Source organism: Telmatherina bonti, assembly GCF_933228915.1.
Source record: "Telmatherina bonti genome assembly, chromosome: 14".
NCBI classification, from domain to species: Eukaryota; Metazoa; Chordata; class Actinopteri; order Atheriniformes; family Telmatherinidae; genus Telmatherina; species Telmatherina bonti.
The window spans coordinates 37,305,277-37,322,772 of NC_136612.1; positions in this window are offsets into that span (position 1 = coordinate 37,305,277).

Sequence of the window (17,496 nt, forward strand, 5' to 3'; positions counted from 1 at the left end):
AATGACTGTTAGTCGTACTACTGTAGTAAATGACTGTTAAGTTGTACTACTGTAGTAAATGACTGTTAAGTAATACCATCCATCCATCTTCTGCCGCTTATCCGGAGTCGGGTCGCGGGGGCAGCAGCCTAAGCAGGGAAACCCAGACTTCCCTCTCCCCAGCCACATTTGCTAACTCTGCGGGTGGGATCCCAAGGCGTTCCCAGGCCAGCCGAGAGATATAATCCCTCCAGCGTGTCCTGGGTCTTCCCCGGGGTCTCCTCCCAGAGGGACGTGCCTGGAACACCTCACCAGGGAGGCGACCAGGAGGCATCCTGACCAGATGCCCGAGCCACCTCAACTGGTTCCTCTCGATGCGGAGGAGCAGCGGCTCTACTCTGATCTCCTCCCAGATGACCGAGCTCCTCACCCTATCTCTAAGGGAGAGCCCGGCCACCCTGCGGAGGAAACCCATTTCAGCCGCCTGTATACGAGATCTCGTTCTTTCGGTCACGACCCACAGCTCATGACCATAGGTGAGGGTAGGAACGTAGATCGACTGGTAAATCGAGAGCTTCGCCTTCTGGCTCAGCTCCTTCTCCACCATGACAGACCGGCGCAGAGCCCGCATTACTGCAGACGCCGCACCGATCCGTCTGTCGATCTCGCGCTCCATCTTTCCCTCACTCGTGAACAAACTCCCATGCCCCCTCCAGGACCCCAAAGAGGGTATAGAGCTGGTCCACTGTTCCGCGACCAGGACGAAAACCACACTGCTCCTCCTCAATCCGGGATTCAACTATCCAGCGGACCCTCCTCTCCAGGACCCCTGAATAGACCTTACCAGGGAGGCTGAGGAGTGTGATTCCCCTGTAATTGGAACACACCCTCCGGTCCCCCTTCTTAAAAAGGGGGACCACCACCCCAGTCTGCCACCCAGTCTGCCAATCCAGCGGTACTGCCCCTGATGTCCACGCAATGCTGCAGAGGCGTGTCAGCCAGGACAGCCCCACAGCATCCAGAGCCTTAAGGAACTCCGGGCGGATCTCATCCACCCCCGGGGCCTTGCCGCCAAGGAGCTTTTTGACCACCTCAGTGACTTCAGCCCCAGAGATAGGAGAGTCCACCCCTGAGTCCGCCAGCTCTGCTTCCTCATCGGAAGACGTGTTGGTAGGATTGAGGAGGTCTTCGAAGTATTCCTTCCACCGACCCACTACGTCCCGAGTTGAGGTCAGCAGCTCCCAATCTCCACTGTACACAGTTTTGACGGAGCACTGCTTCCCCCTCCTGAGCCGCCGGATGGTGGACCAGAATCTCCTCGAAGCCGTCCGGAAGTCTTTCTCCATGGCCTCACCGAACTCCTCCCATGCCCGAGTTTTTGCCTCGGCAACAGCCGAAGCCACATGCTGCTTAGCCCGCCGGTACCCATCAGCTGCCTCCAGAGTCCCACAGGCCAAGAAGGCCCGATAGGACTCCTTCTTCAGCTTGACGGCAACCCTCACTGTTGGTGTCCACCAACGAGTCCTGGGATTACCGCCACGACAGGCACCAACGACCTTACAGCCACAGCTCCAGCCGGTCGCCTCAGCAATAGAGGCACGGAACACAGCCCATTCGGACTCAATGTCCCCCGCCTCACTCGGGACATGGTTGAAGCTCTGCTGAAGGTGGGAGTTGAAGCTCGCTCTGACGGGGGACTCAGCCAGGGGACTCAGCCAGGTGTTCCCAGCAGACCCTCACAACACGTTTGGGCCTGCCAGATCTGACCGGCTTCCTCCCCCACCACCTGAGCCAACTTACCACCAGGTGGTGATCAGTTGACAGCTCCGCCCCCCTCTTCACCCGAGTGTCCAAGGCATGTGGCCGCAGGTCCGACGATACGACTACAAAATCGATCATCGAACTGCGGCCCAGGGAATCCTGATGCCAGGTGTACATATGGACACCCTTATGTTGGAACATGGTGTTCGTTATGGACAATCCATGACGAGCACAGAAGTCCAATAACAAAACACCATTTGGGTTCAGAGGGGGGGGGGGCCATGCCTCCCAATCACTCCCCTCCAGGTCTCACTGTCATTGCCCGCGTGAGGATTGAAGTCCCCCAGCAGAACAATGGAGTCCCCAGAAGGAGCACCCTCCAGCACTCCCTCCAAGGACCCCAGAAAGGGTGGGTACTCTGAACTGCTGTTCGGTGCATAAGCACAGACAACAGTCAGGACCCGTCCCCCCACCCGGAGGCGGAGGGAAACTACCTTTTCATCCACCGGGGTAAACCCCAACGTGCAGGCACCAAGCTGGGGGCTGATGAGAATGCCCACACCTGCTCGGCGCCTCTCACCATGAGCAACTCCAGAGTGGAAGAAGGTCCAGCCCCTCTCGAGGGTACTGGTTCCAGAGCCCAAGCCATGCGTCGAGGTGAGTCCAACTATATCTAGTCGGAACCGCTCAACCTCGCGCACAAGCTCAGGCTCCTTCCCCACCAGAGAGGTGACGTTCCACGTCCCTAGAGCCAGCTGCAGAAGCTGGCTCTAGGGTCTTGTTCACGAGTGAGGGAAGGATGGAGCGCGAGATCGACAGACGGATCGGTGCGGCGTCTGCAGTAATGCGGACTCTGCGCCGGTCTGTCGTGGTGAAGAAGGAGCTGAGCCAGAAGGTGAAGCTCTCGATTTATCAGTCGATCTACGTTCCTACCCTCACCTATGGTCATGAGCTGTGGGTCGTGACCGAAAGAACGAGATCTCGTATACAGGCAGCTGAAATGAGTTTCCTCTGCAGGGTGGCCGGGCTCTCCCTTAGAGATAGGGTGAGGAGCTCGGTCATCCGGGAGGGGCTCAGAGTAGAGCCGCTGCTCCTTCGCATCGAGAGGAACCAGTTGAGGTGGCTCGGGCATCTGGTCAGGATGCCTCCTGGACGCCTCCCTGGTGAGGTGTTCCAGGCCTGTCCCTCTGGGAGGAGACCCTGGGGAAGACCCAGGACACGCTGGAGGGATTACATCTCTCGGCTGGCCTGGGAACGCCTCGGGATCCCCCCCGCAGAGTTGGAAAATGTGGCTGGGGAGAGGGAAGTCTGGGCTTCCCTGCTTAGGCTGCTGCCCCCGCGAACCGACCCCGGATAAGCGGCAGAAGATGGATGGATGGATAATTTATTTGCTACTCACCATTAGTCTGAGTAATGAGTAACCACATCACTTCAATCTTATCTTTACACATAAATTGTATCTTGATGTGATGGTCAATGGCAAATTCAAGACAAACATACAGTGGTCGGGAAGTGCAAATAAAATTACATCCAGGGAAACACTTTTACATGACAAGCTGAGAACAGACATTTAAAGGTCTCTGAACCTTATACTACCTGCTAAACAACATCACTACTTTGTGGAACATGTCAAAGTAACATTACTTTTTTTTTTTTACTAACAGTTGGAGAAGCTTGCTATTCATAACATGTTGAGGATTTTAAACTCTGAAAGTATTTTTCCTGCTTTACTTGGTAGTAATTTCAACTGTGTGTTATTACTGTTGAGTGAAAACTCATCATGATGTCTCCATCATTTACAGAGGACTCAGAGCTGGTGGTTGTTCTCATTGGGAGTACTGGAGAAGGGAAGACTTCTGTCATCGAAGCAATCCTGAAGAGTTCAGAGACAAACCAGACACCTTTTGAGACTCGGATCCACATAAGTAAGTGTCGCGACTACCGCGTCAAGGTTGGAGGACATGACATGGTTTTCTTTGACACTCCTGATCTGTGTAACACAGAGATGACGGATAAAGATGTGATAAAAGAGATCAAGACATGCTTCTCAAAAGGTGGTCGTCACATCTTCCTGTTCGTGCTGAAACTGGGAAAATTTACAAAAGAAAAGAAAGAGATGGTGGAGACGGTTAAAAGTACTTTTGGAGAGAATGTGACGGATCACATGATTCTGGTGTTCAGCGATGGAAATATTCCTCAGGAAAATAGAAAGCTCCAACCGAAATTCATTGGTGTCAAGGGGGAACTTCAAGACTTGGACGACAAGTGCAAAGGGAGACACGTGGTTTTTGACACGGAAGAGGAGGATCCGTCTCAAACTGCCGAGCTCCTGGAGCAGATTGGTATCCTGAACGGTGGCGGAGAGTGTTACACCTACAATATGCTGAAGAGGGCCGAGAGCAGAGTGGGACTCAGGAAAAGAGTTGCTCTGTCAGTTAATGGAAGTGCGCTGGCTGGAGCAGGTGTTGGAGCGGGGGTGTCGCACCTCATCTCGGGAATGCTGGGAATCGCAGGCGGCGCTGCAGTCGGAGCTGCAGTCGGAGGCATGGTGGGGGCTGTGGGGGTGGTGGTAGCACAGCACATATATGAAAAAATTGTGCTGCGCTGACGTCTCTGTACTCTGTCTTCATCAGTCTAACCATAAAACGGGTTCGAAATGAAAAATCTGCTTCCTGCTTTTGTCTCCAGATAGGAATAGATCAGAAAACTCAGAAGTCACATGACCCATTAATTTTTTTCTAACTCCTCCATTTAGAACGAATTTCATCTCAAAATTCAGCAGAATTAGGGGCGTGTCATTTTGATTGACAGGTACACAATATCCAGCTGCAAGAAGGCAGAATGTAGTGCAACTGCAGGTTTTAGCTGGTTACAGCTTTAGCTTTAGCCCACCGACCTTCGTTTGCTGGTTGGCTCCGGGTTAGCTTGGTTAGCTGTTAGCTACAGGCAGGTCGGAGTTCAATAGACATCAATCACACCCCCCCCAGACACTCACAGCCCCCGCTCTCAGCTTCACCTCTTTGCCCATTTTTGAATTTTCCAGCACATGTGATGCAGTCGAAATGGTAGCAGTCGTAACCTCCCAATGACTTTCAAATCAGCTCTTCAGAAACCTACAGGTGACGTTACATCTTTTACCGACAGTCTATTGGGAAAGGAGTTGCCATATCATTGTAAAAAGTTCAAACAAATTCATTTATCAAATAAATGTGGTGATTTTTATCGGGATGTGAAAAGTAATGCATTAAAAAATTAAATTGCAGAAGTGACACACTGACTTTATAGAACATTAATGCATAAACCAGATGCGTATATATTAAAGACCTAAATTTGTCATTATGTCTGTGACTATGTTTGAAATTGATGCCTCCATGTACGAATGTAAGAGAATACAAATGGACCTTAAGGCTAACATTGGTAAAAATGCGTCAAATGGCAATATTTATGTATTTATGATGTGGCCACTGGCAGTGGAAGAACATTAGAGTTTGTGGGACATAACCGGCTTCCTGTAATCAGCACTTTATTGCCAATCGTCCAAGAGTACTAAAAAGAGATCAAAGTCGCACATGACTTTTGCTGGTTCCAGCTAGCGCTTCGGTCTGTTTGATTATCAAACAGAGCAAACAGTTCACACCTCATAAAATCATGTTTATAAAAAAGTAAATATTTATAGAGGTCAAAGGTCCATGAGTGTCCTGATGGAGCTTTAACCCGACCTGGCCCTCTTTACCCGGACCTAGTCCTCTTTAACCAGACCTAGTCCTCTTTAACCAGGCGTAGTCCTCTTTAACCAGACCTAGTCCTCTTTAACCAGACGTGGTCCTCTTTAACCAGATGTAGTCCTCTTTAACCAGACCTAGTCCTCTTTAACCAGGCGTAGTCCTCTTTAACCAGACGTGGTCTTTAACCTGACCTGGTCTTCTTTACCCAGATCTGGTCCTCTTTAACCAGACCTAGTCCTCTTTAACCAGGCGTAGTCCTCTTTAACCAGACCTAGTCCTCTTTAACCAGGCGTAGTCCTCTTTAACCAGACGTGGTCCTCTTTAACCAGGCGTGGTCTTTAACCTGACCTGGTCTTCTTTACCCAGATCTGGTCCTCTTTAACCAGACCTAGTCCTCTTTAACTGGACCTGGTATTTAACCAGACGTAATCCTCTTTAACCAGACCCGGTCCTCCTTAACCGGACCTGGTCCTCTCTAACCAGACTTGGTCTTTAATCAGATCGCGTCCTCTTTAACTAGACCTGGTCCTCTTTAACCTGACCTTGTCCTCTTTAACCCGACCTGGCCCTCTTTACCCGGACCTAGTCCTCTTTAACCAGACCTAGTCCTCTTTAACCAGACCTAGTCTTCTTTAACCAGACGTAGTCCTCTTTAACCAGACGTGGTCTTTAACCTGACCTGGTCTTCTTTACCCAGATCTGGTCCTCTTTAACCAGACCTAGTCCTCTTTAACCAGACGTGGTCCTCTTTAACCAGACGTGGTCTTTAACCTGACCTGGTCTTCTTTACCCAGATCTGGTCCTCTTTAACCAGACCTAGTCCTCTTTAACCAGACGTAGTCCTCTTTAACCAGACCTAGTCCTCTTTAACCAGACGTAGTCCTCTTTAACCAGACGTGGTCCTCTTTAACCAGACCTAGTCCTCTTTAACCAGACGTAGTCCTCTTTAACCAGACGTGGTCTTTAACCTGACCTGGTCTTCTTTACCCAGATCTGGTCCTCTTTAACCAGACCTAGTCCTCTTTAACCAGACGTAGTCCTCTTTAACCAGACCTAGTCCTCTTTAACCAGACGTAGTCCTCTTTAACCAGACGTGGTCCTCTTTAACCAGACGTGGTCTGTAATCAGATCGCGTCCTCTTTAACTAGACCTGATCCTCTTTAACCTGACCTTGTCCTCTTTAATCAGACCTGGTCTTTACCCAGACCTGGTCCTCTTTAACTGGATCTGGTTCTCTTTAATCAGACTTGGTCTTTAATCAGACCTAGTCCTCTTTAACCAGATCTGGTCTTTAACCTGAACTGGTCTTCTTTACCCAGATCTGGTCCTCTTTAACCAGACCTAGTCCTCTTTAACCAGACCTGGTATTTAACCAGACGTAATCCTCTTTAACCAGACCTGGTCCTCTTTAACCGGACCTGGTCCTCTTTAACCAGACTTGGTCTTTAACCAGATCTAGTCTTCTTTAACTAGATCTAGTCCTCCTTAACCGGACCTGGTCCTCTTTAACCAGACTTGGTCTTTAACCAGACCTGGTCCTTTTTAACCAGTCTTGGTCTTAACCAGACCTGGTCTTTACCCTGACCTAGTCCTCTTTAACCGGACCTGGTCCTCTTTAACCAGACCTGGTCTTTAAACGGACCTGGTCCTATTTAACTAGACCTGGTCCTCTGTAACCAGACCTAGTCCTCTTTAACCAGACTTGGTCTTTAACCACAGGTAATCCTGTTAAACCAGACCTGGTCTTTACCCAGATCTGGTCTTCTTTAACCAGACCTGGTCCTCTTTACCCAGATCTGGTCTTCTTTAACCAGACCTGGTCTTCTTTATCCAGACCTGGTCCTCTTTACCCAGACCTGGTCTTTACCGAGATCTGGTCCTCTTTAACCAGACCTGTTTCTGTTTAGCCAGACCTGGTTCACTTTAACCGGACCTAGTCTTCTTTAACCAGACCTGGTCTTTACACAGACCTAGTCCTCTTTAACCAGACCTGGTCTTTACCCAGACCCAGTCCTCTTTACCCAGACCTAGTCTTCTTTAACCAGATCTAGACTTATTTAACCAGACTTGGTCTTTAACCAGACCTAGTCCTCTTGAACCCGGCCTGGTCCTCTTTTACCAGACCTAGCCCTCTTGAACCGGACCTGGTTTGCTTTAACCGGACCTGGTTCACTTTAACCAGACCTGGTCCACTTCCGGGGCTTGCACAATCCGTTTGACGCAGTATGAACACTAATCACACTAAAATCCTTGCAGGTCCACCTGAGAGATCACTACGGACCAAAGAAGAGGACTCTGGCCGACTGAAAGTGGAAGAACGTGAGAGTTTGTGGGACATAACCAGCTTCCTGTCCTCAGCACTTTACTGACAACTGTCCATGACTTTTGCTGGTTCCAGCTAGCGCTTCGGTCTGTTTGATTATCAAACAGAGCAAACAGTTCACACCTCATAAAAGCATGTTTATAAAAAGTAAATATTTATAGAGGTCAAAGGTCCATGAGTGTCCTGGTGCAACTGCCACCAGGTAGATCTGGATGGTCGTTGTGAAAGTTACTGCTCTGTGTTCTACATCGAGATCACTGCTAACCCTGTAATGCCAAACGGATCATATTTCATAAACAAGGTGAAAATACAGACATGTTCATCTTTAACCAGACCTAGTTCTCTTGAACTGGACCTGGTTTACTTTAACCAGACCTAGTCCTCTTTAACCAGGCCTGGTTTTTACCCAGACCTAGTCCTCTTTAATTGGACCTGTTCCACTTCCAGGGCTCCCACAATCCGTTTGACACAGTATGAACACTAATCACACTCTCATGTGGACCAAAGAAGCGGACTCTGGTCCGACTGAAAGCCAGGGTCTGAGAGAGAGGTAAGTGAGAGGCGCAGGTAAGTGATGCGGCAGTGACGTAAATTTTGTGTTTCAACCGCATCGTCATGGGCAAGACAAGCCCAGATCCGCTTCAACCTCCAAGAGAAGCCGGAAAGAAGACTCACCCGGAGCGACGTCCTCTAACGGGGACGACACCTCGGACATCCTGATGTCCACTGATAAAAATCTCTCCAGCTTCGACGCTCGTCTGGGCCTGTTGGAAGTTCTCCACCGGGAGTTTCAGTCGCTGCGGGAGTCGCTGGAATTCAGCCAACAGCAGGTGGAGTCTCTGGCCGCAGAGAACGCCAGCCTCAGGGAGACGGTGACTTCTCTCAACGAGGGAATGACTCGACTCACAGAGGAAAATAAAAACATAAAGGAAACTGTGATCGATCTCCAGGCGCGCAGCATGAGGGACAACCTGGTCTTCGCAGGAATCCCGGAGCAACAAGAAGAGGATCCAGAGCAAACAATCAGATCCTTTATCCAAACCAAGCTGAAGCTACCCGAAGACGCGGTGAGGAACATCTCATTTCACCGAGTTCATCGCTTAGGTGGGAAAAGACCGGACAGCCGCAGACCCAGACCGATTGTAGCCAAGTTCGTGAGCTACAAGCAGAAAGAGCAGGTGAGGGATCGAGGTCCGGAACTCCGCGGGACCGATTTTAGTGTAAATGATCAGTTTCCCAAAGAGATTCTGGAGAGACGCAGGGTCCTGTTTCCCATCCGGAAGAAGCTCAGAGACGAAGGATCCCGTGCAGTCATCGCTGTGGACAAATTGTTCGTTAATGGACAGCTTTACCGTGACAAAAATACCCCCCCCCCCCCCCCCCCCAGCTAATTATTGTTAAGTTTACATGTTAATCTGCTATAAGCACATTAATTATGGTCATTCAGAACTGTACATTTACTGCCAGTCTTTGTAAATTTGCTGTTGTTGTTGCTTTCGTTTTGTTTTGGTTTTGTTTTTTGTTTTTTTTTGCCTTTTTTTCCCCTCTTTTTTCCCTCCCTTTTAGGGCTTTTGTTTGTGCTCTTTTGTTTGTGCTATTTCTTTCTTTTTATGTGTAGTTGTAGTTGTTTGCTTTTCTCACTCCTTTCCTTTCTAGCTGCTCTTTCATTCTATTATGCCATACCAACAATAATAGGTAGGGTACGCACGTACATCCACATGACACAGACACTAAATGTCATGCACATAACACACCTACAACACAGAGCACGTTTACTCACATCAACACTCACCCCCAACTCTCACACACACTCTAAGCATGTGGACAGACATATAGGAACATTGTACACACAGATGAACTTATATACGCACACAATCTACATGCAGCATGCATGCATTAATGTGGGCTTGCACACACACAAACACACACATACTTTTATAGAAACACTTCAGTAGCTTGAGCATGACCACCCTGAGGTTTGTTACGTGGAATATACGGGGAGCTGGTTCCAGGGAGAAGAGGTTGAAGGTGTTTAGCAGATTGAATGATCTACAGGCAGACATTGTCCTGCTACAGGAGACTCATTTATTAAAAACAACAGCTAACGTACTCTCTACAGTACAGTTCCCTCACGTGTACTCGGCCTGCTTCAACTCAAGACAAAGAGGAGTAGCCATTCTGATAAACAGGAAAATTCATTTTACTGCTAATAATATCATTTTAGACCCAGGTGGAAGATTCATAATAATGACATTATCTATCCTAAACATGAAGTTATGCATCGCAAATATTTATGGCCCAAACACTGATGACCCCTCCTTTTTTCATTCCTTCTTCTCCTTACTATATGATCACCTTGATAACACACTTATCATTGGGGGCGACCTCAACATGACCTTAAACTCTGGGATGGACAAGGGGGGCGGAGCAGGGAAACATAGGGTCTGGCAGTCAGCAAGAGTTGTTAAACAATATATGGAGGATTTTGGTCTTTGTGATGTCTGGCGCTCACAACACCTCACTGCTAGAGAGTACACTTACTTTTCATCTGTCCACCACTCATACTCCAGAATAGACTACTTCCTCACTAACAGCTCTATGATGAACAATATCTCAGAAACTAAAATCCATTCCATCACTATCAGTGATCACGCACCAGTATCATTTACCCTAATTAATAAGAAAACTAAACCATCTTATAGCAAATGGAGACTTAATACATCATTACTTAAAGATCCTGATTTTATCAGTTACTTCAAACGGGAGTGGTCTTTGTATATAGAAAACAATGACATACCAGGAACATCAGCATGTGTTCTTTGGGAGGCAGGAAAAGCAGTCATGAGAGGGAAAATAATTTCATTTTCATCACATAAGAAAAAGAAGGAGAGTTCAAAAACATCTGAACTAGAGCTTAAAATAAAATGACTAGAAGATGCCTACAAGGCTTCTCCAGAAGAGCAAGTTCTGAATCACATAAGAAAGGCTAAACTAGAGCTGAATGAAATAATTAACCAAAAAACCCCGTTTTTGCTACAAAGACTTCGCTTAGAGAATTTTGAACATAGCAACAAATCTGGAAGATTTCTCGCAAATCAATTAAAAGCAAACAAGGAGAAAACAACCATCTCCTCTGTTAAAGATTCAAGAGGAAATATCCTCCATGACCTTGATGGAATAAATGACACATTTAGGGATTTCTATAAAACATTATATTCCTCAGAAACAGATCCATCAGACAACAGAATTGAGGAATTTCTCAGCTACCTCAATCTTCCAAAGTTACAACAGGACCAGGAAATGGTTTTGCCAAGAGAGCATTAAGATAAAGAAAAAACTTTTAGTATGGAGAGTTCTAGTGGAAGAAAACCATCACGTGTATGGAAAAACTTCCACCTTGTGTCACCCACAAAGGAAGGAGGAGAGTAATATGGCAAAAGATGAAATAGTATTAGATTACATTGTACTTAGTATAATTGTAGTCATGTAGTATTGTATTATATGGTATTGCTAAATATTTCTCTTCCACATTGGCTAGGATAACGGACAACAGAAGATTAGTTCATATTAAAATATAAAATTTCATCATATTGATGGTGTTGCTGACTGAAGTATATTTTACATATTCTGTCATTTTTCATCAAAGGTATATTCTTTCATTTATTCTTATTAATCATATAATCAATAGATTCTTTTATTCTGACCTGATGTGACTCTATAACTGAAGTAAAAACGGCTGTAGCTCAGGAGGAAGAGCAGTTGTCCTTCAACTGGTAAGTTGGGGGATCGATTCCAGGCTTCCCCTGAAATGCCGAAGTGTCCTAGGGCAAGACACTGAACCCCAAACTGCCCCCCGATGTGCCTATCGGGGTATGAGTGTGTTGAGTGAGTGTATGGGTGAATGTGACAAGTAGTGTAAAGCGCTTTGAGTGGTCTGTATGACTAGAAAAGCGCTATAGAAGTCCATTTACCATTTACCACAAAGAGAGCACAGAAGAAGCAGAAACAGAGTTCCTGATGAGAGAAGTCAAGGACAGTGGCTGCACTGTCTGAACAAATCTGATATTAGATTTAAGAGAAAAAAATGACAAGACTGACTAATCAGGAAGTGTAATCTATCATTCAGAAATCAGGAAAAAGCATCTGAACAAAATTTAAGATTGTTCTAAGCACTTCTGCCAAACCATCATATCTCCCAACAAACTCATTTTGACATCCCTGTCTATCATCTTATTTCACAGCACACACACTGTCTACATCATGTTGGAAAATCTAATGAATACCAGGACAACACGTTGAGCCATAACTAATACACTGAGAATATAGAATGTTACAACACTTAGAGATGACGACCCCTCAGGATGAAGACAGCTGCAAGACTGACTGGATTTTTTCTGTTGGAAGTTAAATCAAGTTGGAGAAATGATTAGATCTTCACCTGTAATAACTACAGCTGACCACCAGATGTCACTGGTATGGTCTTTTATTTTATAAGGCTTTGAAGCTTTGACTCTTTTTTTCAACACAATCAAATAGAAGCCTTAAAAGCTTCACAAGGCTTCATTGAACCATCTCTACTTTTTGGCAAAGAATCCAGGAAATGACCGACATGACAGAAGTAAGCATGACTGTATGAACTGACTTCTTCAAATGAAAATATTGACCAAAGATAATTCTTCCTAATAATTCAGTGAGTAAAAAGAGCCTAAAACCTTGTCGTCTCGTCCTGCACTGTGGCTTTGGGGGTTTGTGCCGATCCCGGTGATGGTGGAGCTGTGCTGGGGTTGGTTGTGATGACATCTGAGGTTGCTGAATATTTTTTGTTTGCGTAAGAAATGGTGCAATCACTGCAATATGAACACGCACAACAATGCAAGCTGTAGACCGATGACACGTCAGGATAACGCACGGAAAGCATCCGAGGAGATGGGGAGAAATGAATATGCATTCCGTATAAGTGACACAGAGATGCCGGTGTCGCATTCCAAGAGAAGAGGTCTGATGGTCGACGCGGGTACCACGTCACACATCATCACAGACATTGCCAAGTTTAAGGAGTTTGACAGCAGTTTCCTGGCGGGGACGCACTGCATGGAGTTGGCTGACGGCTCCAGGAAAAACGGAGTTGCCAAGGAGAGACGCGACACAGAGGTGTGGCTGCGTGACAGCAATGGGAGGAGCTTACAGACAACACTGAGGAACGCTCTCTACATTCCTACGTACCCCCAGGATATCTTCTCTGTGAAAGCTGCTGCCTCAAGCGGTGCCACAGTGGTTTTCAGAGAGGGTGACAGTGTTCTTTATAAAGACGGGACCAAATTCCTCGTACACGTCCACAACAAATTACACTATCTGCACACAGCAGAGAATGAGATGAAAGGCAGATGTAATGAACCAAAGAAATGTTGTGAATGGGATGGATGTTAAGGAAGAGGGGAGTAAGCATACCCCATTTTGTGAAGTTTGTACTCAAGGGAAGTTTGTCCAGACAAGAAACAGGGGACCTGATGTAAGGGCTAAGGGGCCACTTGACATGGTACACACAGATTTCGCTGGTCCTAGAGATCCAGTGTCTCCAGATGGTCATAGATATGCACTATCGTTCACAGATGATTATTCCAGTGCAACATTTGTTTATTTCCTGGAAAATAAAAGTGACACGGTACAAGCCACAGAGAAATTCTTAGCCGATACGGCTCCTTATGGCAAAACAAGACGAAGGAGGTCTGACAACAGAATACATGAGCAAACGGTATCAAGCATTAATGAGCAGGAGTGGTATTAGGCATGAGACTTCAGCCCCATATTCACCACACCAAAATGGTACAGCTGGACGCAACTGTAGAGCCCTGGTTGATATGGCCCGTTGCATGCTCATCGAGAGCGGGTTGCCAAAGATGTTGTGGACCTACGCTGCTGTCCAGACAGCTGTAGTAGTGAGGAATAGGTGCTTTAACAATCGTACCAAACAAACTCCTTTCTATATGTTAACAGGTAGAAAAGCCAACATTGCCAGCATGCAGAAGTTCGGACAAGTGTGTTATGCATACAAGCATCATAGAGGCAAACTGGACTCTAGATGTGAAAAAAGGCATTTTTGTTGGATACGACAAAAACAGTCCAGCCTAGCTGGTTTACTATCCTAGTAACAGATAAATCCAAAAACACAGACTTGTAAAGTTTGGATGGAGAATAAATGACATCACTGAAGACATGTTGGATGCTGAGGAGGATGATTTTGTTATCCAAAGTAAAAGACACTCAGTAAAAAGCCCACCAGTCATTGACCCACAAAAAGCAGAAAACCAAAAGGTGGTCATTGAACACAGTACAGTGGAGTGGGATTCAGACCAAATAAAAACTGAGGTAGAAGAAAGAAGACAAAGACAAATCTGAAGTTAGGAGCTATCCTGTAAGAGGACCAAGCCGGATTATTATGGGGACTATACTTGTTGTTTTGAAGATGACATGGCTAATGTTGACTCCTGTTCTAGACTTCTATGTGATCTACCACAGACATACAAAGAAGCGACCACTTCAGTTGATGCTGATAATGGGTTAATGCTATGAATGAGGAAATGCAGTCACTGAAAGACAATGCAACATTCACCCTGACCACTCTTCCTGAGGGCAGAGATGTAGTGGGGGGGAAATGCCATGAAAAAGAACGATGATGGGACTGACTAATACAAAGCGAGATGTTGCTAAAGGTTATCGTCAAAAGAGAGGCGTGAACTATGATGAAACTTTCTCTCCATGACCAGCATTAGAGTTGTTGCACAAAACGCAGCACAGGAAAGTCTGATTGTTCACCAAATGGATGTAAAAACAGCATATTTACATGCACCAATGGAGTGTGAGATTTATGTGGAAAACCTGAAGGTTAAGAAGTCAAACGTGAAGGAAGTGGTAAACTTGTGTAGAAATGGAAGAAATCTCTGTCTGGCCTAAAACAGTCAGAGTGAAATTGGAACAAGTTGTTGCATGACTGCTTGTGTGAGACGCAGTTTGTACAAAACCCAGATGATCATTGTGTTTATAGAAAGTTACTGGAAAAGAGACGGTTCACATCGTCATACGGGGAGACGACCTGATTATTGCTGCCAGTGATGAAGTCGTTTTGAAAGATGTTAAAGAAATGTTGAAATTCAAGTTTAGAATGAAAGATCTTGGTAAATGAACATATTTTCTAGGCATTGATTTGAACAAAGTGATGGATGCCTGAAGATGTCACAATGTAAATACATCCAGAAAATACTGGAGAGATTCTTTATGTTACACTGCAAGCCGAGAGCGCCCCCATGTGAGCAGAAGCTTTACTACAGCGATGATGCTGAACAAATGAGTGATGTGAGAAAATATAGAGAAGCAGTAGGAAGTTGAATCTATCATGCAACCTGTACAAGGCCAGACTTAAGCTTTGTAGTGAGTAAACTGTCCCAGTACTTCACTGAACCAAGTACTGAACAACGGACAACTGTTCAGCATGTTTTAAGGTATGTTAAAGGAACTCAAAACAAAGAACTCTGTTTTGGGAAAAGCAAAGACGAGAGCCTAAAATATGCTTCCAGTGATGCCAGTTGGGCTGCTGATGTAGATGATCAGAAAAGGACCACAGGGTATTGTGTTAGCTTAAACAACAATGGCCCACTGGTATCATGGAGAACTAAAGGACAACCTCCAGTGGCATTGTCAACCTGTCAGGCTGAATATATGGCATTGGCTGCAACTATCCAAGAGTGCCTTTACCTAAAACAGCTTTTACATGCTTTTGATGGTCAGGACTACACATGTGTTGTTTATGAAGACAATCAAGGTGCTGTAGCTTTAGCCAGGAGTCCTGGAAACAGACAACGTTGGAAACATGTGGATGTGAAATATCATTTTGTGAGGTCAGATTACCTTGGAATACTGTCCAACAAATGATGTGGTCGCAGACATATTGACAAAGCCTTCAACTAAAGTCAAGCTGATGAAGCTTGAGATGTTTGTGTTTGGAGTCTGAAATGTTTTATTTTGCAACTGGGCTACATGATGTGTATGTTTATATCATAGATTCTGTTTGTATGTGAACAAGTGGGGGTGTTGAGATGTGCTCCCATCCTAACTTGTCACAAACCTTTTTCTAAGCAATGTTTGTTTGTTTTTGTTTTGACACTATGATCACGTGTCACACCTGATGAGATGATGAATGTCAGGTGGACTAAATAAAAGTGCTGCGTTCCCGCAAACATGTTTGGTTGACAGAAAGAAAGAGTACTTGTGTGCTGTGCTGATGTTCACGTTGAACGCTGTGTGGATGAATTCTGCTAACAATGGTGACCTGAAAACTGTATATATCTTCTTCTATGTGCCTTTTTAAGGGTTCCTTATCCCAACGCTTCTCTAGCACCCATCACACACAGCAGGTTCTGCACTTTTACAGCTCAGAGGGTTCTCACTTCACACACTTTGTCCCTCCAGAGACACCGTAGTGAAACTGTGGCATAAATCCGGTGGCTGCCATGTATGTGGACCCACAGCTAGTAGATATAAACAGATCATTGTAGAAGAAGAAAAACAACGGTTTAAATACCAACAGAAACAGTTTCTTTTCTCTCATTGATCTTCTGTTTTGTTACATGCTGCTAAATTTGAAGCATCATGTTTTCTGGTTTGCTTCTCTTTATTCCTCACTGACATGTTTCTCCAAACATTCATCATTTTGACCAGTGACTTGGGATTTCTGCTTCTATTCAGGTTTAAACCTGCACATTTTTACTTTTCTCTGTGAAGAAATACAGATTGAAACGTGGGCTGATATCAGTGGGTCCATTTAACTCCAACATGTTATAAAATCTTGGATTTACACTTCATTTCAGCTCTAATGAATTTGCATGTTAATATATGTGACAAAATGTCTGATTTTAATCCTGCATGGTGTTCTTTGTCAGTGCTTTCAGTTTGGATCCTTCATTACGAGCATCTTCCAACCTGATGCAACGGTTTCACGGTGAAATGAGAGAACCGGGAAAATCACACATAAGACATTTCATCATGTTGTGTCCTCTTTCATTCAGCTTAATAAAAAATGAAGTATTAACAGTTTTCTTAAACCCTCCCGTTTTTGTTCTAGGTGCTCATTTATCCAAAACAAAGTTATGCATCGAGTGCATCTCTGCAAACCCAAATCCGTCACACATCAGTCCAATATGGTGGATGAAAGAAAACTGAAGCCACTTCGATTCATGTTTTGTCTCGGTGCTTGATTGGAGGAACATTGGAGGGGATTTTTCCTGCATTCGGTCCAGTTTTGTGGGTTAAAATGGATCAGAACCGTTTGGTGTGGATGTTTGGAAGAGTTCCAGAAGGGTTGCAGCGACCAGCAGGGGCTTTAAAATCACAGCTTTTAACACGCAGCATGATTCTTTAGAGGAGAAAAGTGTGTTGGATGACTCACTAATGTTCTCTGATATGATTCAGTATGAATATGCCATCCTCATTCATGGATACATCAGAAAAAATCTTGTTAATGTGTCCACTGCAGTGACACTTTACATGAAAGACTTCATGAAGATAAAATTATTCATCTGTTTTCTTTTAAATCATTTCATCTTGTCAGTTTTTCCCTGATTTCATGCTTCATAATAATTATTGATCTGCAATAATAAGACAAGTTTCCAATAAATCAGTGGCTTCTGTTCAGACTGCAGCTCAGAGAAACGCTGC